At 52.9% G+C, this 17,998-nt stretch overlaps 30 non-coding genes across 30 annotated transcripts; 11 read left to right on the top strand and 19 right to left on the bottom strand.

Annotated features, from left to right (window-relative positions):
- Positions 1-125: 125 nt before the first annotated feature.
- trnad-guc lies at positions 126-197 on the top strand. Its single transcript has one exon. It is a non-coding gene; the product is annotated as a tRNA-Asp (tRNA).
- A 344-nt stretch (positions 198-541) lies between these two features.
- Positions 542-614, bottom strand: trnav-aac. Its single transcript has one exon. It is a non-coding gene; the product is annotated as a tRNA-Val (tRNA).
- A 287-nt stretch (positions 615-901) lies between these two features.
- trnav-cac lies at positions 902-974 on the bottom strand. Its single transcript has one exon. It is a non-coding gene; the product is annotated as a tRNA-Val (tRNA).
- A 924-nt stretch (positions 975-1,898) lies between these two features.
- trnad-guc lies at positions 1,899-1,970 on the top strand. Its single transcript has one exon. It is a non-coding gene; the product is annotated as a tRNA-Asp (tRNA).
- Positions 1,971-2,314: 344 nt separating this feature from the next.
- Positions 2,315-2,387, bottom strand: trnav-aac. The gene has a single exon. It is a non-coding gene; the product is annotated as a tRNA-Val (tRNA).
- A 288-nt stretch (positions 2,388-2,675) lies between these two features.
- Positions 2,676-2,748, bottom strand: trnav-cac. Its single transcript has one exon. It is a non-coding gene; the product is annotated as a tRNA-Val (tRNA).
- Positions 2,749-3,672: 924 nt separating this feature from the next.
- trnad-guc lies at positions 3,673-3,744 on the top strand. Its single transcript has one exon. It is a non-coding gene; the product is annotated as a tRNA-Asp (tRNA).
- A 344-nt stretch (positions 3,745-4,088) lies between these two features.
- trnav-aac lies at positions 4,089-4,161 on the bottom strand. Its single transcript has one exon. It is a non-coding gene; the product is annotated as a tRNA-Val (tRNA).
- A 288-nt stretch (positions 4,162-4,449) lies between these two features.
- trnav-cac lies at positions 4,450-4,522 on the bottom strand. The gene has a single exon. It is a non-coding gene; the product is annotated as a tRNA-Val (tRNA).
- Positions 4,523-5,446: 924 nt separating this feature from the next.
- On the top strand, positions 5,447-5,518 carry trnad-guc. The gene has a single exon. It is a non-coding gene; the product is annotated as a tRNA-Asp (tRNA).
- A 344-nt stretch (positions 5,519-5,862) lies between these two features.
- trnav-aac lies at positions 5,863-5,935 on the bottom strand. The gene has a single exon. It is a non-coding gene; the product is annotated as a tRNA-Val (tRNA).
- Positions 5,936-6,223: 288 nt separating this feature from the next.
- trnav-cac lies at positions 6,224-6,296 on the bottom strand. The gene has a single exon. It is a non-coding gene; the product is annotated as a tRNA-Val (tRNA).
- A 924-nt stretch (positions 6,297-7,220) lies between these two features.
- On the top strand, positions 7,221-7,292 carry trnad-guc. Its single transcript has one exon. It is a non-coding gene; the product is annotated as a tRNA-Asp (tRNA).
- A 344-nt stretch (positions 7,293-7,636) lies between these two features.
- On the bottom strand, positions 7,637-7,709 carry trnav-aac. The gene has a single exon. It is a non-coding gene; the product is annotated as a tRNA-Val (tRNA).
- Positions 7,710-7,998: 289 nt separating this feature from the next.
- trnav-cac lies at positions 7,999-8,071 on the bottom strand. The gene has a single exon. It is a non-coding gene; the product is annotated as a tRNA-Val (tRNA).
- A 924-nt stretch (positions 8,072-8,995) lies between these two features.
- Positions 8,996-9,067, top strand: trnad-guc. Its single transcript has one exon. It is a non-coding gene; the product is annotated as a tRNA-Asp (tRNA).
- Positions 9,068-9,411: 344 nt separating this feature from the next.
- trnav-aac lies at positions 9,412-9,484 on the bottom strand. The gene has a single exon. It is a non-coding gene; the product is annotated as a tRNA-Val (tRNA).
- A 289-nt stretch (positions 9,485-9,773) lies between these two features.
- On the bottom strand, positions 9,774-9,846 carry trnav-cac. Its single transcript has one exon. It is a non-coding gene; the product is annotated as a tRNA-Val (tRNA).
- Positions 9,847-10,770: 924 nt separating this feature from the next.
- On the top strand, positions 10,771-10,842 carry trnad-guc. Its single transcript has one exon. It is a non-coding gene; the product is annotated as a tRNA-Asp (tRNA).
- A 344-nt stretch (positions 10,843-11,186) lies between these two features.
- Positions 11,187-11,259, bottom strand: trnav-cac. The gene has a single exon. It is a non-coding gene; the product is annotated as a tRNA-Val (tRNA).
- Positions 11,260-12,183: 924 nt separating this feature from the next.
- Positions 12,184-12,255, top strand: trnad-guc. Its single transcript has one exon. It is a non-coding gene; the product is annotated as a tRNA-Asp (tRNA).
- A 344-nt stretch (positions 12,256-12,599) lies between these two features.
- trnav-cac lies at positions 12,600-12,672 on the bottom strand. Its single transcript has one exon. It is a non-coding gene; the product is annotated as a tRNA-Val (tRNA).
- A 924-nt stretch (positions 12,673-13,596) lies between these two features.
- trnad-guc lies at positions 13,597-13,668 on the top strand. Its single transcript has one exon. It is a non-coding gene; the product is annotated as a tRNA-Asp (tRNA).
- A 344-nt stretch (positions 13,669-14,012) lies between these two features.
- Positions 14,013-14,085, bottom strand: trnav-cac. Its single transcript has one exon. It is a non-coding gene; the product is annotated as a tRNA-Val (tRNA).
- Positions 14,086-15,009: 924 nt separating this feature from the next.
- Positions 15,010-15,081, top strand: trnad-guc. Its single transcript has one exon. It is a non-coding gene; the product is annotated as a tRNA-Asp (tRNA).
- A 344-nt stretch (positions 15,082-15,425) lies between these two features.
- Positions 15,426-15,498, bottom strand: trnav-aac. Its single transcript has one exon. It is a non-coding gene; the product is annotated as a tRNA-Val (tRNA).
- A 288-nt stretch (positions 15,499-15,786) lies between these two features.
- trnav-cac lies at positions 15,787-15,859 on the bottom strand. The gene has a single exon. It is a non-coding gene; the product is annotated as a tRNA-Val (tRNA).
- A 924-nt stretch (positions 15,860-16,783) lies between these two features.
- On the top strand, positions 16,784-16,855 carry trnad-guc. The gene has a single exon. It is a non-coding gene; the product is annotated as a tRNA-Asp (tRNA).
- A 344-nt stretch (positions 16,856-17,199) lies between these two features.
- trnav-aac lies at positions 17,200-17,272 on the bottom strand. Its single transcript has one exon. It is a non-coding gene; the product is annotated as a tRNA-Val (tRNA).
- A 292-nt stretch (positions 17,273-17,564) lies between these two features.
- On the bottom strand, positions 17,565-17,637 carry trnav-cac. Its single transcript has one exon. It is a non-coding gene; the product is annotated as a tRNA-Val (tRNA).
- Positions 17,638-17,998: the final 361 nt, after the last annotated feature.

Raw genomic sequence — 17,998 nt, forward strand, 5'->3', positions numbered from 1 at the left:
CTGGCGCCACCATGAGGTTGACATGCGACTTCTCCGTTCAAACATCTGGATGACCGCTGGAGCGTTCCCCGTAAAGGTGGGAACCGCCCCACCGGCCCGCTGACGTGCCGAGAGTGGTGCAGCCGTCCTCGTTAGTATAGTGGACAGTATCTCCGCCTGTCACGCGGAAGACCGGGGTTCGATTCCCCGACGGGGAGAGTTGACTTTTCTGCCAGCTGCCGATTGTTCACCGGGCCAGACAAAAGCAATACACCAGCAGCACCATGCGTGCTCCTCCTCCTGTCCAACAGAGCGATACGGCCAGGACATGGGCCTGCCGCGTTCCCGTGCAGAAATGAGAAAATCGGCTGGGCAGAAAGCATGACTGGAAGCGGTTATTAGACATGACTATGACGGTGACTCCTTTATCCCTCGTGCCTCCCTTAGCTCCATGCGGTTTTCTATGGTTTGACGCGGCGCTGCATACCGCCCAGTGTGCTGCTGGTGTGAATCTCCGTCGTTTGATTTTATTCACGACTCAGAGTGAGCATAAACAGAGGAGTGTTTCCGCCCGGTTTCGAACCGGGGACCTTTCGCGTGTTAGGCGAACGTGATAACCACTACACTACGGAAACTGTGAAAAGCTTGGCACCGTTCACGCGGGTGGCTCAAAGCACTTGACCCCCCCCCCGACATGTCTTCAATTGCTTGAGCATATCCAAACATTTCAAATACAGGAGGTCGTCCTTGCTTTTGGGCAACGTCGAGGATGGTTTGAAAACAAACAAAAGCGACACAGAATAAGACATAACCAAGTTCTCCGCTGACATTGGAGCACCAAACTTTAAGTCTACGCGTCCTTCTCACTGCTAATATGAGACAGCACAGTTTGATTCAGTTACTCCGTGTGAACACAAAGAAGTGTTTCCGCCCGGTTTCGAACCGGGGACCTTTCGCGTGTGAGGCGAACGTGATAACCACTACACTACGGAAACTGTGAAAAAGGTGGGCCGCGGCCTCCGGGGCCAGTTAAAGCATTCGCGCACACTGACCTCCAGACGTGTCTTCCAATCGCTTGACCACATCCAGACATTTCAAATGCAGGACATCACTCGTGCGCGCAGCGTTAAGGATCGGTAAAAAGACAAAGGAAAGAAAAGGGTGATACAAAATCAGACGAGACAAGCACTCGTGCCGCGGCATTGGAGACATTTCAGTGAACCGTCAATGGAGACTGTCCTCAGAGAAGCGACAGAATCAGTCGTTTCGGCAGTAGCAAAACCCAGATGTAAATGTCAAAGCCTCAACTCTACAACTTTCACTCCGTTTTCTGCCACCATAGCTGCATGGCTGTACGGATGGCAGCGTGGGTCGGTACACCACTTTGGCCCAGACTTAAATATCTCAACGACTGTTGGGTGGATTGCAAGGAAATTGCAGTCCAGACATTCATCCCTGGTCCCCAGAGGATGAATCCTACTGACTCTGGTGATCCTCTTCACTTTTCCCCCAGTGCCACCGTGAGGTCGACATTTGTGGCCCAGAGTGAAGTATCTGGACAACCGTTAGATGGATTGCCGTGAGAGTTGGGACAGAGCTTCACGGTCCCCACAGGATGCGCTCTAAGCACTTTGGTCACCCTCTGACGTTTTCTCCAGCGCCAGCAGAAGCTGAGGATTTCACTTGTGATATATGTGAACACCTGCTTGATGGGTTGGCCCAAAATTTGGTATAGACATTCGTGGCTCCCGAGCGATGCGTTCCGATGGCTTCGGCGATCCTTTGCCTTCTCCCCTGGCGCCACCATGAGGTTGACATGCGACTTCTCCGTTCAAACATCTGGATGACCGCTGGAGCGTTCCCCGTAAAGGTGGGAACCGCCCCACCGGCCCGCTGACGTGCCGAGAGTGGTGCAGCCGTCCTCGTTAGTATAGTGGACAGTATCTCCGCCTGTCACGCGGAAGACCGGGGTTCGATTCCCCGACGGGGAGAGTTGACTTTTCTGCCAGCTGCCGATTGTTCACCGGGCCAGACAAAAGCAATACACCAGCAGCACCATGCGTGCTCCTCCTCCTGTCCAACAGAGCGATACGGCCAGGACATGGGCCTGCCGCGTTCCCGTGCAGAAATGAGAAAATCGGCTGGGCAGAAAGCATGACTGGAAGCGGTTATTAGACATGACTATGACGGTGACTCCTTTATCCCTCGTGCCTCCCTTAGCTCCATGCGGTTTTCTATGGTTTGACGCGGCGCTGCATACCGCCCAGTGTGCTGCTGGTGTGAATCTCCGTCGTTTGATTTTATTCACGACTCAGAGTGAGCATAAACAGAGGAGTGTTTCCGCCCGGTTTCGAACCGGGGACCTTTCGCGTGTTAGGCGAACGTGATAACCACTACACTACGGAAACTGTGAAAAGCTTGGCACCGTTCACGCGGGTGGCTCAAAGCACTTGACCCCCCCCCCCGACATGTCTTCAATTGCTTGAGCATATCCAAACATTTCAAATACAGGAGGTCGTCCTTGCTTTTGGGCAACGTCGAGGATGGTTTGAAAACAAACAAAAGCGACACAGAATAAGACATAACCAAGTTCTCCGCTGACATTGGAGCACCAAACTTTAAGTCTACGCGTCCTTCTCACTGCTAATATGAGACAGCACAGTTTGATTCAGTTACTCCGTGTGAACACAAAGAAGTGTTTCCGCCCGGTTTCGAACCGGGGACCTTTCGCGTGTGAGGCGAACGTGATAACCACTACACTACGGAAACTGTGAAAAAGGTGGGCCGCGGCCTCCGGGGCCAGTTAAAGCATTCGCGCACACTGACCTCCAGACGTGTCTTCCAATCGCTTGACCACATCCAGACATTTCAAATGCAGGACATCACTCGTGCGCGCAGCGTTAAGGATCGGTAAAAAGACAAAGGAAAGAAAAGGGTGATACAAAATCAGACGAGACAAGCACTCGTGCCGCGGCATTGGAGACATTTCAGTGAACCGTCAATGGAGACTGTCCTCAGAGAAGCGACAGAATCAGTCGTTTCGGCAGTAGCAAAACCCAGATGTAAATGTCAAAGCCTCAACTCTACAACTTTCACTCCGTTTTCTGCCACCATAGCTGCATGGCTGTACGGATGGCAGCGTGGGTCGGTACACCACTTTGGCCCAGACTTAAATATCTCAACGACTGTTGGGTGGATTGCAAGGAAATTGCAGTCCAGACATTCATCCCTGGTCCCCAGAGGATGAATCCTACTGACTCTGGTGATCCTCTTCACTTTTCCCCCAGTGCCACCGTGAGGTCGACATTTGTGGCCCAGAGTGAAGTATCTGGACAACCGTTAGATGGATTGCCGTGAGAGTTGGGACAGAGCTTCACGGTCCCCACAGGATGCGCTCTAAGCACTTTGGTCACCCTCTGACGTTTTCTCCAGCGCCAGCAGAAGCTGAGGATTTCACTTGTGATATATGTGAACACCTGCTTGATGGGTTGGCCCAAAATTTGGTATAGACATTCGTGGCTCCCGAGCGATGCGTTCCGATGGCTTCGGCGATCCTTTGCCTTCTCCCCTGGCGCCACCATGAGGTTGACATGCGACTTCTCCGTTCAGACATCTGGATGACCGCTGGAGCGTTCCCCGTAAAGGTGGGAACCGCCCCACCGGCCCGCTGACGTGCCGAGAGTGGTGCAGCCGTCCTCGTTAGTATAGTGGACAGTATCTCCGCCTGTCACGCGGAAGACCGGGGTTCGATTCCCCGACGGGGAGAGTTGACTTTTCTGCCAGCTGCCGATTGTTCACCGGGCCAGACAAAAGCAATACACCAGCAGCACCATGCGTGCTCCTCCTCCTGTCCAACAGAGCGATACGGCCAGGACATGGGCCTGCCGCGTTCCCGTGCAGAAATGAGAAAATCGGCTGGGCAGAAAGCATGACTGGAAGCGGTTATTAGACATGACTATGACGGTGACTCCTTTATCCCTCGTGCCTCCCTTAGCTCCATGCGGTTTTCTATGGTTTGACGCGGCGCTGCATACCGCCCAGTGTGCTGCTGGTGTGAATCTCCGTCGTTTGATTTTATTCACGACTCAGAGTGAGCATAAACAGAGGAGTGTTTCCGCCCGGTTTCGAACCGGGGACCTTTCGCGTGTTAGGCGAACGTGATAACCACTACACTACGGAAACTGTGAAAAGCTTGGCACCGTTCACGCGGGTGGCTCAAAGCACTTGACCCCCCCCCCCGACATGTCTTCAATTGCTTGAGCATATCCAAACATTTCAAATACAGGAGGTCGTCCTTGCTTTTGGGCAACGTCGAGGATGGTTTGAAAACAAACAAAAGCGACACAGAATAAGACATAACCAAGTTCTCCGCTGACATTGGAGCACCAAACTTTAAGTCTACGCGTCCTTCTCACTGCTAATATGAGACAGCACAGTTTGATTCAGTTACTCCGTGTGAACACAAAGAAGTGTTTCCGCCCGGTTTCGAACCGGGGACCTTTCGCGTGTGAGGCGAACGTGATAACCACTACACTACGGAAACTGTGAAAAAGGTGGGCCGCGGCCTCCGGGGCCAGTTAAAGCATTCGCGCACACTGACCTCCAGACGTGTCTTCCAATCGCTTGACCACATCCAGACATTTCAAATGCAGGACATCACTCGTGCGCGCAGCGTTAAGGATCGGTAAAAAGACAAAGGAAAGAAAAGGGTGATACAAAATCAGACGAGACAAGCACTCGTGCCGCGGCATTGGAGACATTTCAGTGAACCGTCAATGGAGACTGTCCTCAGAGAAGCGACAGAATCAGTCGTTTCGGCAGTAGCAAAACCCAGATGTAAATGTCAAAGCCTCAACTCTACAACTTTCACTCCGTTTTCTGCCACCATAGCTGCATGGCTGTACGGATGGCAGCGTGGGTCGGTACACCACTTTGGCCCAGACTTAAATATCTCAACGACTGTTGGGTGGATTGCAAGGAAATTGCAGTCCAGACATTCATCCCTGGTCCCCAGAGGATGAATCCTACTGACTCTGGTGATCCTCTTCACTTTTCCCCCAGTGCCACCGTGAGGTCGACATTTGTGGCCCAGAGTGAAGTATCTGGACAACCGTTAGATGGATTGCCGTGAGAGTTGGGACAGAGCTTCACGGTCCCCACAGGATGCGCTCTAAGCACTTTGGTCACCCTCTGACGTTTTCTCCAGCGCCAGCAGAAGCTGAGGATTTCACTTGTGATATATGTGAACACCTGCTTGATGGGTTGGCCCAAAATTTGGTATAGACATTCGTGGCTCCCGAGCGATGCGTTCCGATGGCTTCGGCGATCCTTTGCCTTCTCCCCTGGCGCCACCATGAGGTTGACATGCGACTTCTCCGTTCAAACATCTGGATGACCGCTGGAGCGTTCCCCGTAAAGGTGGGAACCGCCCCACCGGCCCGCTGACGTGCCGAGAGTGGTGCAGCCGTCCTCGTTAGTATAGTGGACAGTATCTCCGCCTGTCACGCGGAAGACCGGGGTTCGATTCCCCGACGGGGAGAGTTGACTTTTCTGCCAGCTGCCGATTGTTCACCGGGCCAGACAAAAGCAATACACCAGCAGCACCATGCGTGCTCCTCCTCCTGTCCAACAGAGCGATACGGCCAGGACATGGGCCTGCCGCGTTCCCGTGCAGAAATGAGAAAATCGGCTGGGCAGAAAGCATGACTGGAAGCGGTTATTAGACATGACTATGACGGTGACTCCTTTATCCCTCGTGCCTCCCTTAGCTCCATGCGGTTTTCTATGGTTTGACGCGGCGCTGCATACCGCCCAGTGTGCTGCTGGTGTGAATCTCCGTCGTTTGATTTTATTCACGACTCAGAGTGAGCATAAACAGAGGAGTGTTTCCGCCCGGTTTCGAACCGGGGACCTTTCGCGTGTTAGGCGAACGTGATAACCACTACACTACGGAAACTGTGAAAAGCTTGGCACCGTTCACGCGGGTGGCTCAAAGCACTTGACCCCCCCCCCCGACATGTCTTCAATTGCTTGAGCATATCCAAACATTTCAAATACAGGAGGTCGTCCTTGCTTTTGGGCAACGTCGAGGATGGTTTGAAAACAAACAAAAGCGACACAGAATAAGACATAACCAAGTTCTCCGCTGACATTGGAGCACCAAACTTTAAGTCTACGCGTCCTTCTCACTGCTAATATGAGACAGCACAGTTTGATTCAGTTACTCCGTGTGAACACAAAGAAGTGTTTCCGCCCGGTTTCGAACCGGGGACCTTTCGCGTGTGAGGCGAACGTGATAACCACTACACTACGGAAACTGTGAAAAAGGTGGGCCGCGGCCTCCGGGGCCAGTTAAAGCATTCGCGCACACTGACCTCCAGACGTGTCTTCCAATCGCTTGACCACATCCAGACATTTCAAATGCAGGACATCACTCGTGCGCGCAGCGTTAAGGATCGGTAAAAAGACAAAGGAAAGAAAAGGGTGATACAAAATCAGACGAGACAAGCACTCGTGCCGCGGCATTGGAGACATTTCAGTGAACCGTCAATGGAGACTGTCCTCAGAGAAGCGACAGAATCAGTCGTTTCGGCAGTAGCAAAACCCAGATGTAAATGTCAAAGCCTCAACTCTACAACTTTCACTCCGTTTTCTGCCACCATAGCTGCATGGCTGTACGGATGGCAGCGTGGGTCGGTACACCACTTTGGCCCAGACTTAAATATCTCAACGACTGTTGGGTGGATTGCAAGGAAATTGCAGTCCAGACATTCATCCCTGGTCCCCAGAGGATGAATCCTACTGACTCTGGTGATCCTCTTCACTTTTCCCCCAGTGCCACCGTGAGGTCGACATTTGTGGCCCAGAGTGAAGTATCTGGACAACCGTTAGATGGATTGCCGTGAGAGTTGGGACAGAGCTTCACGGTCCCCACAGGATGCGCTCTAAGCACTTTGGTCACCCTCTGACGTTTTCTCCAGCGCCAGCAGAAGCTGAGGATTTCACTTGTGATATATGTGAACACCTGCTTGATGGGTTGGCCCAAAATTTGGTATAGACATTCGTGGCTCCCGAGCGATGCGTTCCGATGGCTTCGGCGATCCTTTGCCTTCTCCCCTGGCGCCACCATGAGGTTGACATGCGACTTCTCCGTTCAAACATCTGGATGACCGCTGGAGCGTTCCCCGTAAAGGTGGGAACCGCCCCACCGGCCCGCTGACGTGCCGAGAGTGGTGCAGCCGTCCTCGTTAGTATAGTGGACAGTATCTCCGCCTGTCACGCGGAAGACCGGGGTTCGATTCCCCGACGGGGAGAGTTGACTTTTCTGCCAGCTGCCGATTGTTCACCGGGCCAGACAAAAGCAATACACCAGCAGCACCATGCGTGCTCCTCCTCCTGTCCAACAGAGCGATACGGCCAGGACATGGGCCTGCCGCGTTCCCGTGCAGAAATGAGAAAATCGGCTGGGCAGAAAGCATGACTGGAAGCGGTTATTAGACATGACTATGACGGTGACTCCTTTATCCCTCGTGCCTCCCTTAGCTCCATGCGGTTTTCTATGGTTTGACGCGGCGCTGCATACCGCCCAGTGTGCTGCTGGTGTGAATCTCCGTCGTTTGATTTTATTCACGACTCAGAGTGAGCATAAACAGAGGAGTGTTTCCGCCCGGTTTCGAACCGGGGACCTTTCGCGTGTTAGGCGAACGTGATAACCACTACACTACGGAAACTGTGAAAAGCTTGGCACCGTTCACGCGGGTGGCTCAAAGCACTTGACCCCCCCCCCCCGACATGTCTTCAATTGCTTGAGCATATCCAAACATTTCAAATACAGGAGGGCGTCCTTGCTTTTGGGCAACGTCGAGGATGGTTTGAAAACAAACAAAAGCGACACAGAATAAGACATAACCAAGTTCTCCGCTGACATTGGAGCACCAAACTTTAAGTCTACGCGTCCTTCTCACTGCTAATATGAGACAGCACAGTTTGATTCAGTTACTCCGTGTGAACACAAAGAAGTGTTTCCGCCCGGTTTCGAACCGGGGACCTTTCGCGTGTGAGGCGAACGTGATAACCACTACACTACGGAAACTGTGAAAAAGGTGGGCCGCGGCCTCCGGGGCCAGTTAAAGCATTCGCGCACACTGACCTCCAGACGTGTCTTCCAATCGCTTGACCACATCCAGACATTTCAAATGCAGGACATCACTCGTGCGCGCAGCGTTAAGGATCGGTAAAAAGACAAAGGAAAGAAAAGGGTGATACAAAATCAGACGAGACAAGCACTCGTGCCGCGGCATTGGAGACATTTCAGTGAACCGTCAATGGAGACTGTCCTCAGAGAAGCGACAGAATCAGTCGTTTCGGCAGTAGCAAAACCCAGATGTAAATGTCAAAGCCTCAACTCTACAACTTTCACTCCGTTTTCTGCCACCATAGCTGCATGGCTGTACGGATGGCAGCGTGGGTCGGTACACCACTTTGGCCCAGACTTAAATATCTCAACGACTGTTGGGTGGATTGCAAGGAAATTGCAGTCCAGACATTCATCCCTGGTCCCCAGAGGATGAATCCTACTGACTCTGGTGATCCTCTTCACTTTTCCCCCAGTGCCACCGTGAGGTCGACATTTGTGGCCCAGAGTGAAGTATCTGGACAACCGTTAGATGGATTGCCGTGAGAGTTGGGACAGAGCTTCACGGTCCCCACAGGATGCGCTCTAAGCACTTTGGTCACCCTCTGACGTTTTCTCCAGCGCCAGCAGAAGCTGAGGATTTCACTTGTGATATATGTGAACACCTGCTTGATGGGTTGGCCCAAAATTTGGTATAGACATTCGTGGCTCCCGAGCGATGCGTTCCGATGGCTTCGGCGATCCTTTGCCTTCTCCCCTGGCGCCACCATGAGGTTGACATGCGACTTCTCCGTTCAAACATCTGGATGACCGCTGGAGCGTTCCCCGTAAAGGTGGGAACCGCCCCACCGGCCCGCTGACGTGCCGAGAGTGGTGCAGCCGTCCTCGTTAGTATAGTGGACAGTATCTCCGCCTGTCACGCGGAAGACCGGGGTTCGATTCCCCGACGGGGAGAGTTGACTTTTCTGCCAGCTGCCGATTGTTCACCGGGCCAGACAAAAGCAATACACCAGCAGCACCATGCGTGCTCCTCCTCCTGTCCAACAGAGCGATACGGCCAGGACATGGGCCTGCCGCGTTCCCGTGCAGAAATGAGAAAATCGGCTGGGCAGAAAGCATGACTGGAAGCGGTTATTAGACATGACTATGACGGTGACTCCTTTATCCCTCGTGCCTCCCTTAGCTCCATGCGGTTTTCTATGGTTTGACGCGGCGCTGCATACCGCCCAGTGTGCTGCTGGTGTGAATCTCCGTCGTTTGATTTTATTCACGACTCAGAGTGAGCATAAACAGAGGAGTGTTTCCGCCCGGTTTCGAACCGGGGACCTTTCGCGTGTTAGGCGAACGTGATAACCACTACACTACGGAAACTGTGAAAAGCTTGGCACCGTTCACGCGGGTGGCTCAAAGCACTTGACCCCCCCCCCCCGACATGTCTTCAATTGCTTGAGCATATCCAAACATTTCAAATACAGGAGGTCGTCCTTGCTTTTGGGCAACGTCGAGGATGGTTTGAAAACAAACAAAAGCGACACAGAATAAGACATAACCAAGTTCTCCGCTGACATTGGAGCACCAAACTTTAAGTCTACGCGTCCTTCTCACTGCTAATATGAGACAGCACAGTTTGATTCAGTTACTCCGTGTGAACACAAAGAAGTGTTTCCGCCCGGTTTCGAACCGGGGACCTTTCGCGTGTGAGGCGAACGTGATAACCACTACACTACGGAAACTGTGAAAAAGGTGGGCCGCGGCCTCCGGGGCCAGTTAAAGCATTCGCGCACACTGACCTCCAGACGTGTCTTCCAATCGCTTGACCACATCCAGACATTTCAAATGCAGGACATCACTCGTGCGCGCAGCGTTAAGGATCGGTAAAAAGACAAAGGAAAGAAAAGGGTGATACAAAATCAGACGAGACAAGCACTCGTGCCGCGGCATTGGAGACATTTCAGTGAACCGTCAATGGAGACTGTCCTCAGAGAAGCGACAGAATCAGTCGTTTCGGCAGTAGCAAAACCCAGATGTAAATGTCAAAGCCTCAACTCTACAACTTTCACTCCGTTTTCTGCCACCATAGCTGCATGGCTGTACGGATGGCAGCGTGGGTCGGTACACCACTTTGGCCCAGACTTAAATATCTCAACGACTGTTGGGTGGATTGCAAGGAAATTGCAGTCCAGACATTCATCCCTGGTCCCCAGAGGATGAATCCTACTGACTCTGGTGATCCTCTTCACTTTTCCCCCAGTGCCACCGTGAGGTCGACATTTGTGGCCCAGAGTGAAGTATCTGGACAACCGTTAGATGGATTGCCGTGAGAGTTGGGACAGAGCTTCACGGTCCCCACAGGATGCGCTCTAAGCACTTTGGTCACCCTCTGACGTTTTCTCCAGCGCCAGCAGAAGCTGAGGATTTCACTTGTGATATATGTGAACACCTGCTTGATGGGTTGGCCCAAAATTTGGTATAGACATTCGTGGCTCCCGAGCGATGCGTTCCGATGGCTTCGGCGATCCTTTGCCTTCTCCCCTGGCGCCACCATGAGGTTGACATGCGACTTCTCCGTTCAAACATCTGGATGACCGCTGGAGCGTTCCCCGTAAAGGTGGGAACCGCCCCACCAGCCCGCTGACGTGCCGAGAGTGGTGCAGCCGTCCTCGTTAGTATAGTGGACAGTATCTCCGCCTGTCACGCGGAAGACCGGGGTTCGATTCCCCGACGGGGAGAGTTGACTTTTCTGCCAGCTGCCGATTGTTCACCGGGCCAGACAAAAGCAATACACCAGCAGCACCATGCGTGCTCCTCCTCCTGTCCAACAGAGCGATACGGCCAGGACATGGGCCTGCCGCGTTCTCGTGCAGAAATGAGAAAATCGGCTGGGCAGAAAGCATGACTGGAAGCGGTTATTAGACATGACTATGACGGTGACTCCTTTATCCCTCGTGCCTCCCTTAGCTCCATGCGGTTTTCTATGGTTTGACGCGGCGCTGCATACCGCCCAGTGTGCTGCTGGTGTGAATCTCCGTCGTTTGATTTTATTCACGACTCAGAGTGAGCATAAACAGAGGAGTGTTTCCGCCCGGTTTCGAACCGGGGACCTTTCGCGTGTGAGGCGAACGTGATAACCACTACACTACAGAAACTGTGAAAAAGGTGGGCCGCGGCCTCCGGGGCCAGTTAAAGCATTCGTGCACACTGACCTCCAGACGTGTCTTTCAATCGCTTGACCACATCCAGACATTTCAAATGCAGGACATCACTCGTGCGCGCAGCGTTAAGGATCGGTAAAAAGACAAAGGAAAGAAAAGGGTGATACAAAATCAGACGAGACAAGCACTCGTGCCGCGGCATTGGAGACATTTCAGTGAACCGTCAATGGAGACTGTCCTCAGAGAAGCGACAGAATCAGTCGTTTCGGCAGTAGCAAAACCCAGATGTAAATGTCAAGGCCTCAACTCTACAACTTTCACTCCGTTTTCTGCCACCATAGCTGCATGGCTGTACGGATGGCAGCGTGGGTCGGTACACCACTTTGGCCCAGACTTAAATATCTCAACGACTGTTGGGTGGATTGCAAGGAAATTGCAGTCCAGACATTCATCCCTGGTCCCCAGAGGATGAATCCTACTGACTCTGGTGATCCTCTTCACTTTTCCCCCAGTGCCACCGTGAGGTCGACATTTGTGGCCCAGAGTGAAGTATCTGGACAACCGTTAGATGGATTGCCGTGAGAGTTGGGACAGAGCTTCACGGTCCCCACAGGATGCGCTCTAAGCACTTTGGTCACCCTCTGACGTTTTCTCCAGCGCCAGCAGAAGCTGAGGATTTCACTTGTGATATATGTGAACACCTGCTTGATGGGTTGGCCCAAAATTTGGTATAGACATTCGTGGCTCCCGAGCGATGCGTTCCGATGGCTTCGGCGATCCTTTGCCTTCTCCCCTGGCGCCACCATGAGGTTGACATGCGACTTCTCCGTTCAAACATCTGGATGACCGCTGGAGCGTTCCCCGTAAAGGTGGGAACCGCCCCACCGGCCCGCTGACGTGCCGAGAGTGGTGCAGCCGTCCTCGTTAGTATAGTGGACAGTATCTCCGCCTGTCACGCGGAAGACCGGGGTTCGATTCCCCGACGGGGAGAGTTGACTTTCCTGCCAGCTGCCGATTGTTCACCGGGCCAGACAAAAGCAATACACCAGCAGCACCATGCGTGCTCCTCCTCCTGTCCAACAGAGCGATACGGCCAGGACATGGGCCTGCCGCGTTCCCGTGCAGAAATGAGAAAATCGGCTGGGCAGAAAGCATGACTGGAAGCGGTTATTAGACATGACTATGACGGTGACTCCTTTATCCCTCGTGCCTCCCTTAGCTCCATGCGGTTTTCTATGGTTTGACGCGGCGCTGCATACCGCCCAGTGTGCTGCTGGTGTGAATCTCCGTCGTTTGATTTTATTCACGACTCAGAGTGAGCATAAACAGAGGAGTGTTTCCGCCCGGTTTCGAACCGGGGACCTTTCGCGTGTGAGGCGAACGTGATAACCACTACACTACGGAAACTGTGAAAAAGGTGGGCCGCGGCCTCCGGGGCCAGTTAAAGCATTCGTGCACACTGACCTCCAGACGTGTCTTCCAATCGCTTGACCACATCCAGACATTTCAAATGCAGGACATCACTCGTGCGCGCAGCGTTAAGGATCGGTAAAAAGACAAAGGAAAGAAAAGGGTGATACAAAATCAGACGAGACAAGCACTCGTGCCGCGGCATTGGAGACATTTCAGTGAACCGTCAATGGAGACTGTCCTCAGAGAAGCGACAGAATCAGTCGTTTCGGCAGTAGCAAAACCCAGATGTAAATGTCAAGGCCTCAACTCTACAACTTTCACTCCGTTTTCTGCCACCATAGCTGCATGGCTGTACGGATGGCAGCGTGGGTCGGTACACCACTTTGGCCCAGACTTAAATATCTCAACGACTGTTGGGTGGATTGCAAGGAAATTGCAGTCCAGACATTCATCCCTGGTCCCCAGAGGATGAATCCTACTGACTCTGGTGATCCTCTTCACTTTTCCCCCAGTGCCACCGTGAGGTCGACATTTGTGGCCCAGAGTGAAGTATCTGGACAACCGTTAGATGGATTGCCGTGAGAGTTGGGACAGAGCTTCACGGTCCCCACAGGATGCGCTCTAAGCACTTTGGTCACCCTCTGACGTTTTCTCCAGCGCCAGCAGAAGCTGAGGATTTCACTTGTGATATATGTGAACACCTGCTTGATGGGTTGGCCCAAAATTTGGTATAGACATTCGTGGCTCCCGAGCGATGCGTTCCGATGGCTTCGGCGATCCTTTGCCTTCTCCCCTGGCGCCACCATGAGGTTGACATGCGACTTCTCCGTTCAAACATCTGGATGACCGCTGGAGCGTTCCCCGTAAAGGTGGGAACCGCCCCACCGGCCCGCTGACGTGCCGAGAGTGGTGCAGCCGTCCTCGTTAGTATAGTGGACAGTATCTCCGCCTGTCACGCGGAAGACCGGGGTTCGATTCCCCGACGGGGAGAGTTGACTTTCCTGCCAGCTGCCGATTGTTCACCGGGCCAGACAAAAGCAATACACCAGCAGCACCATGCGTGCTCCTCCTCCTGTCCAACAGAGCGATACGGCCAGGACATGGGCCTGCCGCGTTCCCGTGCAGAAATGAGAAAATCGGCTGGGCAGAAAGCATGACTGGAAGCGGTTATTAGACATGACTATGACGGTGACTCCTTTATCCCTCGTGCCTCCCTTAGCTCCATGCGGTTTTCTATGGTTTGACGCGGCGCTGCATACCGCCCAGTGTGCTGCTGGTGTGAATCTCCGTCGTTTGATTTTATTCACGACTCAGAGTGAGCATAAACAGAGGAGTGTTACCGCCCGGTTTCGAACCGGGGACCTTTCGCGTGTGAGGCGAACGTGATAACCACTACACTACGGAAACTGTGAAAAAGGTGGGCCGCGGCCTCCGGGGCCACTTAAAGCATTCGTGCACACTGACCTCCAGACGTGTCTTCCAATCGCTTGACCACATCCAGACATTTCAAATGCAGGACATCACTCGTGCGCGCAGCGTTAAGGATCGGTAAAAAGACAAAGGAAAGAAAAGGGTGATACAAAATCAGACGAGACAAGCACTCGTGCCGCGGCATTGGAGACATTTCAGTGAACCGTCAATGGAGACTGTCCTCAGAGAAGCGACAGAATCAGTCGTTTCGGCAGTAGCAAAACCCAGATGTAAATGTCAAGGCCTCAACTCTACAACTTTCACTCCGTTTTCTGCCACCATAGCTGCATGGCTGTACGGATGGCAGCGTGGGTCGGTACACCACTTTGGCCCAGACTTAAATATCTCAACGACTGTTGGGTGGATTGCAAGGAAATTGCAGTCCAGACATTCATCCCTGGTCCCCAGAGGATGAATCCTACTGACTCTGGTGATCCTCTTCACTTTTCCCCCAGTGCCACCGTGAGGTCGACATTTGTGGCCCAGAGTGAAGTATCTGGACAACCGTTAGATGGATTGCCGTGAGAGTTGGGACAGAGCTTCACGGTCCCCACAGGATGCGCTCTAAGCACTTTGGTCACCCTCTGACGTTTTCTCCAGCGCCAGCAGAAGCTGAGGATTTCACTTGTGATATATGTGAACACCTGCTTGATGGGTTGGCCCAAAATTTGGTATAGACATTCGTGGCTCCCGAGCGATGCGTTCCGATGGCTGCGGCGATCCTTTGCCTTCTCCCCTGGCGCCACCATGAGGTTGACATGCGACTTCTCCGTTCAAACATCTGGATGACCGCTGGAGCGTTCCCCGTAAAGGTGGGAACCGCCCCACCGGCCCGCTGACGTGCCGAGAGTGGTGCAGCCGTCCTCGTTAGTATAGTGGACAGTATCTCCGCCTGTCACGCGGAAGACCGGGGTTCGATTCCCCGACGGGGAGAGTTGACTTTTCTGCCAGCTGCCGATTGTTCACCGGGCCAGACAAAAGCAATACACCAGCAGCACCATGCGTGCTCCTCCTCCTGTCCAACAGAGCGATACGGCCAGGACATGGGCCTGCCGCGTTCCCGTGCAGAAATGAGAAAATCGGCTGGGCAGAAAGCATGACTGGAAGCGGTTATTAGACATGACTATGACGGTGACTCCTTTATCCCTCGTGCCTCCGTTAGCTCCATGCGGTTTTCTATGGTTTGACGCGGCGCTGCATACCGCCCAGTGTGCTGCTGGACTGAATCTCCGTCGTTTGATTTTATTCACGACTCAGAGTGAGCATAAACAGAGGAGTGTTTCCGCCCGGTTTCGAACCGGGGACCTTTCGCGTGTTAGGCGAACGTGATAACCACTACACTACGGAAACTGTGAAAAGCTTGGCACCGTTCACGCGGGTGGCTCAAAGCACTTGACCCCCCCCCCCGACATGTCTTCAATTGCTTGAGCATATCCAAACATTTCAAATACAGGAGGTCGTCCTTGCTTTTGGGCAACGTCGAGGATGGTTTGAAAACAAACAAAAGCGACACAGAATAAGACATAACCAAGTTCTCCGCTGACATTGGAGCACCAAACTTTAAGTCTACGCGTCCTTCTCACTGCTAATATGAGACAGCACAGTTTGATTCAGTTACTCCGTGTGAACACAAAGAAGTGTTTCCGCCCGGTTTCGAACCGGGGACCTTTCGCGTGTGAGGCGAACGTGATAACCACTACACTACGGAAACTGTGAAAAAGGTGGGCCGCGGCCTCCGGGGCCACTTAAAGCATTCGTGCACACTGACCTCCAGACGTGTCTTCCAATCGCTTGACCACATCCAGACATTTCAAATGCAGGACATCACTCGTGCGCGCAGCGTTAAGGATCGGTAAAAAGACAAAGGAAAGAAAAGGGTGATACAAAATCAGACGAGACAAGCACTCGTGCCGCGGCATTGGAGACATTTCAGTGAACCGTCAATGGAGACTGTCCTCAGAGAAGCGACAGAATCAGTCGTTTCGGCAGTAGCAAAACCCAGATGTAAATGTCAAGGCCTCAACTCTACAACTTTCACTCCGTTTTCTGCCACCATAGCTGCATGGCTGTACGGATGGCAGCGTGGGTCGGTACACCACTTTGGCCCAGACTTAAATATCTCAACGACTGTTGGATGGATTGCAAGGAAATTGCAGTCCAGACATTCATCCCTGGTCCCCAGAGGATGAATCCTACTGACTGTGGTGATCCTCTTCACTTTTCCCCCAGTGCCACCGTGAGGTCGACATTTGTGGCCCAGAGTGAAGTATCTGGACAACCGTTAGATGGATTGCCGTGAGAGTTGGGACAGAGCTTCACGGTCCCCACAGGATGCGTTCTAAGCACTTTGGTCACCCTCTGACGTTTTCTCCAGCGCCAGCAGAAGCTGAGGATTTCACTTGTGATATATGTGAACACCTGCTCGATGGGTTGGCCCAAAATTTGGTACAGACATTCGTGGCTCCCGAGCGATGCGTTCCGATGGCTTCGGCGATCCTTTGCCTTCTCCCCTGGCGCCACCATGAGGTTGACATGCGACTTCTCCGTTCAAACATCTGGATGACCGCTGGAGCGTTCCCCGTAAAGGTGGGAACCGCCCCACCGGCCCGCTGACGTGCCGAGAGTGGTGCAGCCGTCCTCGTTAGTATAGTGGACAGTATCTCCGCCTGTCACGCGGAAGACCGGGGTTCGATTCCCCGACGGGGAGAGTCGACTTTTCTGCCAGCTGCCGATTGTTCACCGGGCCAGACAAAAGCAATACACCAGCAGCACCATGCGTGCTCCTCCTCCTGTCCAACAGAGCGATACGGCCAGGACATGGGCCTGCCGCGTTCCCGTGCAGAAATGAGAAAATCGGCTGGGCAGAAAGCATGACTGGAAGCGGTTATTAGACATGACTATGACGGTGACTCCTTTATCCCTCGTGCCTCCGTTAGCTCCATGCGGTTTTCTATGGTTTGACGCGGCGCTGCATACCGCCCAGTGTGCTGCTGGTGTGAATCTCCGTCGTTTGATTTTATTCACGACTCAGAGTGAGCATAAACAGAGGAGTGTTTCCGCCCGGTTTCGAACCGGGGACCTTTCGCGTGTTAGGCGAACGTGATAACCACTACACTACGGAAACTGTGGAAAGCTTGGCACCGTTCACGCGGGTGGCTCAAAGCACTTGACCCCCCCCCCCCCCCGACATGTCTTCAATTGCTTGAGCATATCCAAACATTTCAAATACAGGAGGTCGTCCTTGCTTTTGGGCAACGTCGAGGATGGTTTGAAAACAAACAAAAGCGACACAGAATAAGACATAACCAAGTTCTCCGCTGACATTGGAGCACCAAACTTTAAGTCTACGCGTCCTTCTCACTGCTAATATGAGACAGCACAGTTTGATTCAGTTACTCCGTGTGAACACAAAGAAGTGTTTCCGCCCGGTTTCGAACCGGGGACGTTTCGCGTGTGAGGCGAACGTGATAACCACTACACTACGGAAACTGTGAAAAAGGTGGGCCGCGGCCTCCGGGGCCAGTTAAAGCATTCGTGCACACTGACCTCCAGACGTGTCTTCCAATCGCTTGACCACATCCAGACATTTCAAATGCAGGACATCACTCGTGCGCGCAGCGTTAAGGATCGGTAAAAAGACAAAGGAAAGAAAAGGGTGATACAAAATCAGACGAGACAAGCACTCGTGCCGCGGCATTGGAGACATTTCAGTGAACCGTCAATGGAGACTGTCCTCAGAGAAGCGACAGAATCAGTCGTTTCGGCAGTAGCAAAACCCAGATGTAAATGTCAAGGCCTCAACTCTACAACTTTCACTCCGTTTTCTGCCACCATAGCTGCATGGCTGTAC

The sequence above is a fragment of the Thunnus maccoyii genome, chromosome 17 (genome assembly GCF_910596095.1).
Source record: "Thunnus maccoyii chromosome 17, fThuMac1.1, whole genome shotgun sequence".
Lineage (NCBI taxonomy): Eukaryota > Metazoa > Chordata > Actinopteri > Scombriformes > Scombridae > Thunnus > Thunnus maccoyii.